Raw genomic sequence first — 13313 nt, forward strand, 5'->3', positions numbered from 1 at the left:
GCAGCTTCTTGATGCCATCTCTGATAAAATCATATAGGTTTATATGTTCACTTAGGTAGCTAGAACTAAACTGAAGTGGTGAGTAGTGAGCCCTGCATATATATATTACTATGGAAAGTTCTAGAAAATTCTAAAAGGTCTCTTGAAAAGTTCTTGAAAAGTTCGAGAAAATTCTCTGTCAACTACTCAGCACTGAATCTACCTGGAATGTTCTGGAAAATGGGTAAATTTGAAAATTTCATTACCCGGGTCACAAAAGCAATGTTTGAAGAGAAAAATATGCCTTTTCCATTTACTTTAGGCATAAACAATTAGGAACTAACACTTTCTGCCCAGGAACAAGAAAAAGTAAAAATTTTGTTACACAGTGTAATTTCGTGTACATTGTAGCGGGATGGCCCACAATTAATTTTTGCACACAAGTACCCTGCACTCTAGGACCAGCCCTGCGGAGATGTCAGCTTGCATTGCGTTATGTTTAACAGCAAATAAATAAAACAGCATATTATTTTTTGTGATGACGAGAAACCCACTTGAAGTAACAATGTATTATCATGACGGCTGGTGTGGATATTAAAACATTAAGTAAAGTAATTTATTTTTAATAAAAATATTTATTTCAATTAAAGTTTTAATACCCATACCAGTTATTTTGAGGAAGCAATGTTTCATTTTATTTCTTCCACTCTGATGGAAGTATGATACAGCATAATCTTCCTAAATTCTTTAAGCCTGTTTTAAAACCTGACACAATATTTAACTTTAAGGAAATTGCAGTTCGTAATACTGCATAGAATTTGTTTCAATGAAACATTAATCAATGTTAAGTAAAGTCTATGTAAGCAAGTACTTTATATTCCATTCTTTCTTCAAAGTTAGTTTGACTAATGGAATTGGCTCTGTTCATACACACACACATATATATATTACATTTATAAAACTCGTTTTGCACACATTTATTTTTATACTTATGAATATTATTTGGATTTTTAACCTATTATAAGGACTTAGAACTAATTTAAGTCTCTCAAGTTGATTGAACGTTGTGAGATGTTGGGATTAGTTCCGGAAAGACGGGAATAATGACAAAGGTACTCAACTGATGAATCAGTATTCTAATCATTATAATTTTTGTTTTATGACGGTACGTACTATTAGTTAATCCAGTATATATACAGTTCAATTATTGTCTAAGATTTTCTTTTTCCTCCAGTGTCTTGATAAATGTAATAAGTTTGGTTTTGATCAGAGATTAATGAAAATTACATTGAATTATTGTGGATCAGTTGTCATGGCAGTTAAATGTTTAAAATATGTATTTTTAAGGACTTATATGAGTTATTCTGTATCATTTGAATTGAGGATAATTTGTCAGTTTTGTGACACACTTCACATCAAAGGATCTACACTTACGTTTCGTCTGTTGCTTTTTATTTTTCGTGCGATAAATGGCAGCGACTTAAACCGTATTTTATCAAAATATTGTTGAAGAGTGTTGTGTAATAATTATCGAAGCGTATCATATTTCTTGCAACAGTATTGTACTTGACCATTACTCTAAACTCTGAAATGACGGATATAACTTTCAGTAAGATCAAAACTGACAGTAATAGTCAATCATTATCATTTTAATAACGGTATATTTAATAATGTAGTGAGATAATAATAATGTAGTAAGTTTTATTAAATATTTCACTATATAAAAACAATGTGTTGTGAGTACCAACCACACAAATACCTCACTCTGTAGGTTTGAAATGTATTTATGTTTTGGAACATATGTTGCTAAGTGCTCTCCAGTGGCACAGCGGTATGTCTGTGAACGTACTATACTACAAGTCGGACTTCGATAACCGTTGTTGGCAGATCACAGACATTCCATTGTGTAGCTTCGTACTTGACATTAAATAAACAAACACTGCCTTTTTTCAGCCTAGTTATAGAAGTCACTAGCGTGCGGTATTATTTAACCTGAATGGCAGTTATGAACATAGGTGTATGTTTGTTTTGTTTGTTTCTTTTGTTTGTTTGTTTTTGAATTTCGCACAAAGCTACTCAAGGGCTATCTGTGCTAGCCGTCCCTAAATTAGTAGTGTAAGACTACAGGGAAGGCAACTAGTCATCACCACCCACCCCCAACTCTTGGGCTACTTTTTTACCAACGAATAATGGGATTGACCGGGTCATTATAACGCCCCCACGGCTGAAAGGGCGAGCATGTTTGGCGCGACCGGGATGCGAACCCGCGACCCTCAGATTAGGAGTCTCACGCCTTAACGCGCTTGGCCATGCCGGGCCGAACATAGGTGTAAACTAGGTAGTTTACAAATGACCTCTTGGGCTGAAATATAGCCGTTACTTCTGAAAGGAAGACAGCCATTCAACAGCACCAACCGCTACTTGGGATGTTCCGGCTTTTTTTTTTTTTTTTAAATAAGGGTATTGACTGTCACTCTTATAACACACTCACAGCTGAAGTTAAGTTATCTTTATACCCATCCAATATATTGCCCCGAGTTAGCGCAATCCTTTAAAAATCAATATGTGGACAATTTATGTTCTTTAAGCAACTGTATACCCATGGATTTGTCGTACGCAACATATTAGTTTTACTCAACTGATACATTGAAGTTCACTTAGCGATGGAGGAAATTAAACTTGCTGAGGAGCAATAGTATTGAAAAAATGATCTCTAGAAAACTCTCTTTTATCCTTAACTATGTATTTTGGTAGTAATCTGGCATTACCGTGTCTTACTAGAAATAAAGTTCGCAGATGTGTCCATTACAGCGTAACTTTTCTAGAGTTGCTCATTTTAAGTTGGATAGTGAGCAGCACAATAACACATTCTGCCACGGTATTGGCGGATGAATTGGGATATTTTTTGCAATAAGTTTTCTGGCGTTTAAAGTTAATAGCTCATCTCAGCTATATATCTACAGAAATATTAGAAGTGAAGTAATCTCGTCAAATAGGAACCCTTGTGTAAAATCTTCGCCATCAATGTCAAGTGTATTAATATATTTCACTTGGCTTACGTTTATACCAGCAAAGGCTCTTGTTTCAGCTGCTGTTGATCATATCATTCGTCTTTACCTTTCTCGCGAAATATACATCCGAGAGAGAATCCATGCCCTCTTCGAATTATTTTAGGAATATTTCCATTTCCTTGTTTGTCAGCGCTAACTTTACAGACTTAAAACGCTAAAATCCATGGCTCGATTACCCTGTTTCGTCAGAGCGCAAATAGCCCATTGTGTAGCTTCGCGCAAGAACACGAAAACTGTTCCACCTTTTTTAACCTGTTCAGTGCCGTGGACGAGATAACTCGTCCAAGCCAATCGGTAACACAGTGCCACGGACGAGTTATTTCGTTCTCAATAATGCCTAACTTCAACGCTAAATGTCAGCACCATACATGCATTTGACCTACTTACAAATTGTTTCACTTTCTATCCAAAATGGCGTCACGAAAAAAGTTATAAAATGAAGAAGCATTAGAGTTGTATTGTAGCAGCTGAAATACTTGGCAGTCAACAGGTTAAAGATGTTGGCCGAGTATGTCGCAGACCGATTCTTATCCCTTATATATTACTATTGGACTCTTTATTGGTACCATCTCGCCCACAAGAATTATCAGTTGTGTGGTGATAACGTTTCAAAACAGGGACATTATGGAAAATCTGGAAAAAAGAAAATTACCGACGACAGACTATTAGAGCAAGACTGTAGTTGGTTGTTGTTAAATGGTGTTAGTTGAAATAAAAAAGTAGAAAATTATTTTCACATTGAAAGCCCAATGTTAAGGGGAATTGTTATGTAGCCATTTATAGTAAGGGGCATTGTTATCTAACCAATTATTGTTTTGATTATAAACTCATTCCTTCTCTCACTTTTAATTTAGTCATTTTGATTAGTACCCAGATTCATCAGATTTTATGTGCTACAAATGTTATAACGTATCATTTGACTGAGGTACAAGTTTTTATAAATTGTTTAAGTATAATTACTCCTTCAAAACACCCCCACTTAAGATATTGTTTATTTACGAGATAAAAGAAGGAAGCCCATTTAAAAATAATCACCCGCCAGTCTTTGTGAATATCAGTTGAATTAAAGAGATATTAGGCAGTGTAACAGTGTATAGCCATCTCTCATTGGTTCCCTATTCCGTAAATACCTCTCCTACTGGGATATATTTTGCCTTTAGTAATAGTTTGCGATCTGAAATTCAATTTATTTTTCATTTCTTATATATGCGACGCTATTAAGTTTTGATCTGCTTGTGCACAAGTTTATCTCAAGGTTTCCAACACCATGTATGTTTGTCTTTATTACAACAATCATCTAGAATTTAGAGAAGCATTAGCCTTTTTTATAAAATGGATTACATTTGTTGGTTATAAATCTTATATATGATAGCTCATTATCGAGTGGCAAATTAGGCTTGAAACTTGAAACCAGCAATGTGGAAAGATAGAACTATTATCTTACAACTCACCCAGCATGCACTTACTTTATAAGGGACAGATCTCAAAAACGTGCCTTTAGGATCATATAAAAATTTGGAACGCAAACAGAAGTTCCAGTATATGTAGAAAGCACTTATTAGGACTTAACGGTTAATGAATGAAAATAACGCTCCGTTTGTTTCGTGCCTAAAATGAGAAACAAACTCTTTAAAGTTAACACAGCGTTCAGAGCTGTCCCTTCCCTACGCGCTGTTTGACATGCATGAACAGATCTCTCCCTCTCGGATCCAGGGCTAGAAATATGAATTACATTCAACTGTAGTACTAATATGTGGATAAAAGTATCTCCCATAACGAGTTTTTGTTTGTTTTTTGTTTACATTTATTCTTGATCGTATTTCACTTTGAAAGGATTATATTATGAATATAATATCTTTATAGACTGTGGGAAAAAGATAGTTTCTGTTGGTAGAAATAATTGCAACACATACAAGTTTCATTATAAAAATGAAAGAATATTTGAGGACTTATTTTAACCCCTCTCCTGAGGGTGTACACCTGGGTATTGTTATTTATTTGTATGCTGCGTATCTTTTTATGCGAAAAATCACATAGAAAAGAAATGCAACTGTCATATCCTCAAGAATTATGAACCTAGAAATCAGAAATGCACCCATATTAAGTAGATTGTGAGAGTGTGAACATGAGCATCATTAGTGATGTTATCCAGGTATGTGCACGCATGCAAATCTTTTTAATGAGGCAAGCCAGCGAAAACCACATAGAAAGTAAGTGCTTTTTTACTTTACAAAATACTAAGTAGACCCTGAGTATATACACCAGGGTATTATATTATTTATCTTATCCACGTGCGTACGTCCATCTTCTTAATGAGGCAAGGTAATGAAAAACCACATAGAAATGTTTTTATGTTTTTAGTACATAAAAAATGTTTAAAATGTTTTTCTTGCCTGTTCGTTTATGCTAAAATGAAAAAAACGTTATATTGAATATAGTAATTTAATAACCCGAACAAAACCGGGTACTTTCACTGGTATTTATACATAATGATACATAATAAGATCACAGCAGTCTAAGTTTTACATCATTTGCTCTTTAGCTACATGTACAGTGCTGTTTACGTGATAAGGAGAGAGAAGATAGGCTGGTTGATTGTGTGGCTAGTTATGCTACTTTGGATAACACAATACTGAGTTCAAATCACGTGATTTTATAAAAAAAACGTGAGGTGTTCGATGTTAAATATTTTAATTGATTTAAAACTGCTAAAATGAGTTTATTAAGAATCCGTATTACTAGCCATTCAAAAATGCGTGATTGTAATAAATGAGAGTACAGCGAAAGATTCGATCATTCTGGCTTGAGTAAAGAAAACCACAGGGTTACCATCGGCATGATTAAAAGATGTTGTCCAGAGAATTTGTGCTTCAACAATTACCAGGCTAATTCTGAGAAACCAGGAAACCGGTTCAGTGTGAGACAGGCCAAGTCCTGAAAGGCAAAAGGTTACCACACTGGCCCAGGACTGTCATAGTCGTTCGATCCTTCTGCAAATCAATCCAAAAGAGTTGATTTCTAAAAGGACACTGCAAGATCACACAGAACTAGGGTTTAAATAGCATAACTTAACATCAAGGATGTCTTGTGACCAGATTCGTCTTCCTACCTGTGTCCAACAGAAAATCTCTAAGACCAACTTGCCAGTGCTATGAACAGAAGACAGCAACGACAGCTGATTTTAACTTTATACATAGAGTGGCAGAAGGATACTAATGCAGAGTATTTAGAGGCTGATCAATACTATACGTCAACGCTTTCATGATTGTATTAATGCTGAGAGAGGTAATACCCAGTGCTAATTATCTTATGTTTTCATGATGACAGTGTCTCTTTTCATTTTGAAAACTTACCATGTTTCTGTGATCTATTGTTTTGTGCTTATTTTCTCTGATTTTGTTTGGTATCTATGTTTAAAAGGCATGATTACATCCACCAGATTTGAGTATTATATATATATTTTTAAACGCTATATACATATATATACTTAGTTTGTTATAACTTAAGAAAACAAACTGGAACAAAAGTAAATTAAACAAAACGCTGCACTAATTGAAAAGTTCCCACGGTACAAGTTATAATGTGGGATTATAAGACGTATCCTAGGTTTTGGAGGTGACTGATTATGTAGGACCCACATTGCGATGGGAATACACCGTCTATCAATCTCAACCTCCATTGGCCAGTCTCACATAAGAAATAAAAGAGTAGCAATAGATTTAGAAATATAAATTAGGAGAGCGAGATGTGGGTGCTAAAGCCCACAACGTCCTACATCTATATCACCTTTCACTGCTTGCAGACAGTTGTGGGAAGGTGATTGCTCTCCAAAGTAAAGAAGAAAATTAGTTGAAACAGCATAAGAAAAAGAAAATAAGGTACTACCATTTGGTGGCAAGTGAACTGAAAACTTACTTCTTGAAGTAAGCATTCCAGCCCCCAGCATTAAAATGTATTTATTTTCACTAAAATATATATATGTACTTATATATGCTTAGTTTACCGGAAGTATACTTCACTGCAATAACAATGTGAATTCCATGGGTGTAGGTTTTTAGGGGTTTGAATGTATGAAGGTATGTTGGACAAAGATTTATAGTGAACCCTGCAGTGAGCCTACAGCTTAAGCTGAATTATATATACACTTTAAGGTCGCCTGGTCGATTTTTATTTGAATAATACAAGCAAGTGATTTTCTTTCTCTCTCTCTCACACATATATACAATTCGTATATTTTAAAAATAAAGTTTTCATTAAATATCAATTATGAAACCTTATAATATGAGTATGTGTGTTTTGTTCTTTTTAACACAATCGTAACCTAACGTTCTTTGAAACTGACATCTGAAAACACATGGTCAAGCTTTGCTTTCATTTTCACCAAACTTGTGAAAGTGTACGTAACAGAAACGTTGTGAGGTATTACAAATAATTCATATCATTAACTTACAAATAAGAGCTACACAAAACTCGCTGTTCTCTTTATTTAGTTATCAGAATAGTAACAAGGATTAGTTTGAAGTGTTATGTGATAAATTGAATTAATAAATCCTGTGTAAATTGTACAGGTAAATCATTGTGTGAGGAGTGGAATATGGGTCAAACAAGATGTTGTACTTATAAAGAACAAGGTAAAAAAACCCAACAAAAACATGCATATGGGTAGAAGCGAGGTGGTTAGAGTCTCAACCTGTTTTGTCAGGTAACCAAAGCTGTAACATATCGTTTATTAACAATGTTAAGTGTGTTGACAAGCGAGTTTCATGAGTTGTTTCGCGCCTGTTATGTGTAGCCTTAGGAACATCGTGCTTTGCCGTAAAATTCCTAACATGAACAAAAGTAGTTGGTTTCGGTGCATGTTAGCAACCCATGCCTCACAGTGTCTTTTGGTAATTATGACTGTAGTTGGAAAAACAGTGTAACTATAGCATCGCTGAAGCATCTTGCTTTTTATTTAAAAAGGATTCTTTTTCAGTTATATAGTCCTGAAGATATGAGATTCAAGTAAGAATTCAGTTAAAGTTTCGCTTTCCGTACTCACCTAAACTTACCCCATAATGTTCAAGTTGACGCTATATTTACATTAAAGTTTAGGTAAACATTTGCTGTAGTACAGTAAAATGTAACACGTTGTTACTTTGATTATAACGTAGGTTATTATAAGATAAGGTTGCTTTTCTTTACATGTGTAGTTAAACTAGTGAAATGCTCTTGCACATCTGAAGATTAGTTACAAGACTTGATAAATTGTTAGCCACAGTCTTTTTAATAGAAATATGTGGACATATCGGGAAAATTGGAAGAGCTATTGGAAAATACTTTGTGTTAAATGTTTTAAATATTTACACAACGGTTAAAGTATAAAGAAATTCGTCCATGTAAATCCATGATTATAATATGCTATAGAAGTGTGTTAAATAATTAAAGGATAAATGAGTTTAACTATGTAAATCTATGGATACAATAAGGTACAGAAGTGCGTTAAACGAGTAAAGCATAAATCAGTTTAATGTATTTTAGTTATGACAAAACTGCTGTTAATGTTAACGGTACCCTTAAACTCAATTTTATTAAAGCACAATTGTCAAGCCACTGACCAAGGTGTCTGATACGTATGAGAGTGAAAGAACCACAGTGGGTTCTCAGCAGTTTTAACAATGTAATGCTTTACAGATTGATAGTAAAACAGACCAGGACTAATCAACGAAGATGTTTGTACTGTTAATAGAACCTAGAGAAACAAAACAGTATCTCGGAGTGGTTACAAGTTTCACTAATGGCATGTGGACTCCCTTCAGACCTTCAGTAAACCTGGACAGGGTAAATCTTTGTTTACATCCCCAGCGGGCGTCAGCTGACTTAACAGTCTAGAGAAGTAAATAAAAGTTAAACGCAGACTCTCAGAAAGAGACTTTATACGTTTTACCACTGTGCTAAACAAACAAGGGTGTACGATAGTCTAACAGTCGTTTTCATGGTGCCAAGATCATGTGATTTGATCAAACGAAATGATTCATCCACAGATTAATCACGCTTCACAACTAAGGCAGATACGACACGTATACACATACGCGTTTGAAAAGTGTTTGAAACAAGATCCAACCTAAGATTCACGGAGATTGTGTTTTTTATAGCAAAGCCACATCGAGCTATCTGATGAATCCACCGAGGGGAGTCGAACCCTGAACGTATGCCGAGAAAATATATATCGTGGACTGATTTCATCCACTCATCAAAGAGTGAATACCAATGTTGCCCAATGATTTTTCAACAAATCAAGTTTCTATTTTTTTTAAACAAGTTTGCTTTTAAAAGTGCACATTTAAAGTGTGAACGAGCAAATGATGAACGTTACGACATCCATAATAGTTATTTTGAAATTATTTATGAGCTTTCATGGAGAGTGTATTGTGTTGCATATTTATTAGATTTTATAGCCGTTATTACTCAACTCGATATTCCCAGATTTGGCAGGTGGTGTTGAGTGTTTGTTTGTTTTGAATTTCGCGCAAAGCTACTCGAGGGCTATCTGCGCTAGTCGTCCCTAATTTAACAGTGTAAGACTAGAGTGAAGGCAGTTAGTCATCACCACCCACCGCCAACTCTTGAGCTACTCATTTACCAACGAATAGTGGGATTGACCGTAACATTATAACGCCCCCATGGATGAAAGGGCGAGCATGTTTGGTGTCACCGGGATTCGACCCTCAGGTTACGAGTCGAACGCCTTAACCCACCTGGTCATGCCGGTCGATGACTGGTTATCTGGCACCTGCTTTTGTATAAGAATAAACCAAGAAAAGTAACGCCTCCCAGTGGCATGATGGTGTAGCTTTGTGCTTGGTACAAACAAATAAACAAAAATAGCGTTAACATTATTGAATAACAATAATTATATTTCATATAGATATAATATAGAAAAATTTTACTTTCTCATAAAGAATTTTGGGCAGCATATTTACACGTGAGTGTAATTTCTGACTTATTTCCTGATTCAAGACGACATTGTACAATTATCCTGGACAAAATAAGTCAGTGATCTAAGCTTTACTGATTTGTATCTTGCAATAATCTTCTACAGTATTAATGATGGTTAAAATTATGACACATTACGCTTTGAACTAATCTTAATGTATCCTAGTTTAGAAGTATCTGCAGTGACACCGAGACTCTGGTATAGAAAGTACAGCTCTGTAAACTTCTATTGTGTCTCGTTTGAGTCTGAGAGTGGAGACGTTGGATATGTGACCCCATTCCATGAACAAGATTTTTTATCAGTAGAAAGTATTATCCGAAATCTGTAGGTTTTGTTGAACGAGATGACATACACCATTGTCAGTTTTTTTTTGCGTGTGTGTCATTGAACGAGATTTCATGCCTGAAAAACAGTAATGCTTGGCACACGTAGAGGGCGCTACTGTGACAACGGACTTGACAACATTTCCACTGGAACTCAACTCCACAAAACACAGCTGAGACCAGTTGTCATTGACAATATCAGACTTGCGTTTCCAAATTTTCCTGCTGGAGGAAATAAGTTGGTGAGGTAATAATAATATATATATGTCAGAACTCACTTCATTTGTACAACACTTTTAGAGCTATATTGAGAGCTTTGTCATGGAAATGATCATTCTGATAACTGTTATGTTTCATATCTCAGAGCCAGGTATCGTAGCAGATACCTCGAAACGTAGTTGAATCTTTAGAGCTTGTTCTGTTATGATTTTGTCTCAAGAGGACAACGAACTTAACTTTTACTAATTGTTTGGATATATAGCAGTTTTCAACGTTATACTAGTGATACGTGCTCATCCCTAACGTGTTTTAATCAGTGCAAATATATTCTTATTAAAGCAGAGTCGTGGTTTTGCTTATTCTCTTGGTTTTATGTTTGCAATTTTTAAAGCTTGTTGAAAATAATAGGAAACACCAAGAAGTTTTTGTGGATAATATATCACAGTAATTTGTTTTGAGTAGTTACAGGAATACAAGTTTTTGAATGGTTGTTACCATTATCGTCGTCCACCGAGTTTCCCAACGTAACAAAATTATTCATTTTAAAATTTACGTAAAAGCAGCTGTGAAGTTAAGATACGAGTAACAGTCTGCTGAAGAAATGTGCGAACGTTGCTAAGAGACCGAAGTAATGTGAAATCAATCCTTTTGATTTACAGCATACACATGTGCACGATTGATATTCACAGAACGTTGCTTTACCGTATTAGCCTGCATACGCTCTAATCACAAGAAATTAGACGTTGTCGATAAATTATTTTTATTATATAATAAAAAAAAAGCTCATGTTCTTTATTTCCCCAGACATTATATACACGAGGCACTTAGAAAAGGACGTATATCAAAACTTCTTCAAATATTCCAAGAATGACATTTGAGTGGATATTTTTTTTTTCTGTTCAAAAATGCAGAATATTTAATACTTTAAACGTTCTACCAAAGATACTTAATATTAAGAAATGTTAAAATTTACGGTAAAAGATCCATTTTAGTTGGTTAACTAAGTTTCTTGTGCGAACTTTAAATTTGAATTTTATGTTGAATCTGGGATAAATGTATGTGATGTTTGAAAGCACGTTAATATTTCATAGTTAGGATGAAAAACGATTATTGGGCAGTGTAAAATATTTGATATCGTGAAACAATATCTCAATCTGTGTTTTGATATTGGTGACATGTCGAAATTCACAGCTGAGCGCTTTTTAAATCGTTATATTGTGTTTTTTAGACAGGAAGTCAGATAAAAAAAAAGATGGTGCATAACTATTTGTGAAAATTTAAATGTACAGTACTTAAGTTTTTATGTAAAAACGTACGGTATGCTGTTCAAAGTGGCATATGGTTTGAATACTTTGCCTTTGCCTTAATTTTTACATCTATCATCTGTGATGGAACCTTGTATGATTGTTCAATGGATTGTAGATGATTGAATACTGATGTCTTTTTTTTCTTTTTTTTGGTGTTTTAAACCACGTTTTGTTATCTAACGAAAACGTATTCGCGCTTAATTTGCTACTGTTCGAGAATCTCCATGCAGGAAAATAATTGAATTTGACTGTCCCCAAAACAGGTAAAATTTATGATCCACATTTGTTTTTGATGTTATTAGAGATTGGATGGATGTAATATTTAAAAGTGATATACTGTAAATATTCTGAACGTAATCTAAACTCATGGTAACGTAATTAACAGCGTAAGAATAAGTTTTCGGTACAATTTTCCTTGCATAGTAGTGTATATTCAGAATGGGTTATAGCTCACCTCAACAAAGCAGATTTAAACAACGAGTTCTTGGTGTTTTAAAAAACAAATTAAAATTACAAAGCTACAAGTATTCGATATTTTCAAATACAAATTGAAACTACAAGTGCTTGGTATTTTTTAAATCAAATTGAAATAACGAGTGCTTGGTATTTTTCAAAACCGAATTAAAACTACAAGTTTGACATTTTCATGTCTACTGCAGGACACTTTATTAAACTACACAGTTAACAATAAAGCGTTTTTTTGTGATTTTTCCTGGTAAATAAACATGTGTGACATTGCATACGTTCATAATATACACCACTGATAACAACACATGAAAAAGTCACATGAAATAATATAGAGTCAATACAACTTATTCTGTTTTATACTCGAATAATGACTTGATCACGTGTATTGGGCACGTAGAATGTGTCTATTAAAACATAATATTTTTTGTCTATTATAATGTGACCAACAGTTGAATTTTTTACTTTAGAAAGAATAGGTAAACGTGCATGTGTTTATACAGCTACTCGAATACTACTCTGCACTTCCTACTTGCCCGCCATTTTCCCATGAGTGATAACCATGTTAAAATATTTCTCAGCTTACAATAAAATGATTATAATAAATGTTAGAAATATTTATATTTTCACAACACAAAATCTCTAAATATTTTAAAATTGAAACAGTTATTATCTGTGTGTGTGTGTTTTCGTATAGCAAAGCCACATCAGGTTCTTTGCTGAGTTCACCGAGAGAATCGAATCCCTGATTTTAGCGTTGTAGACTTACCGCTGTACCAGCAAGGGACAATTATTATCTACTGGGGTAATATTCTTGTTTGAATGTGTGTGTTTTCTTATAGCAAAGCCAAATCGAGGCTATCTGTTGTGTCCACCTAGGGGAATCGAACCCCTAATTTTAGCGTTGTAAATCCGAAGACTTGCCGCTGTCTCACCGGAGGACTCTTCTCTGTTTTTGCTGAATGAATTATTC

At 34.5% G+C, this 13313-nt stretch overlaps 1 protein-coding gene across 8 annotated transcripts in view; it reads left to right on the top strand.

Annotated features, from left to right (window-relative positions):
- The window catches only part of LOC143252231 (tRNA methyltransferase 10 homolog B-like), a 196995-nt gene that overhangs the window by 61031 nt on the left and 122651 nt on the right, over window positions 1–13313 (top strand). The window lies entirely within an intron of this gene.

This window comes from Tachypleus tridentatus, chromosome 6, assembly GCF_004210375.1.
Source record: "Tachypleus tridentatus isolate NWPU-2018 chromosome 6, ASM421037v1, whole genome shotgun sequence".
Taxonomy (NCBI): Eukaryota; Metazoa; Arthropoda; class Merostomata; order Xiphosura; family Limulidae; genus Tachypleus; species Tachypleus tridentatus.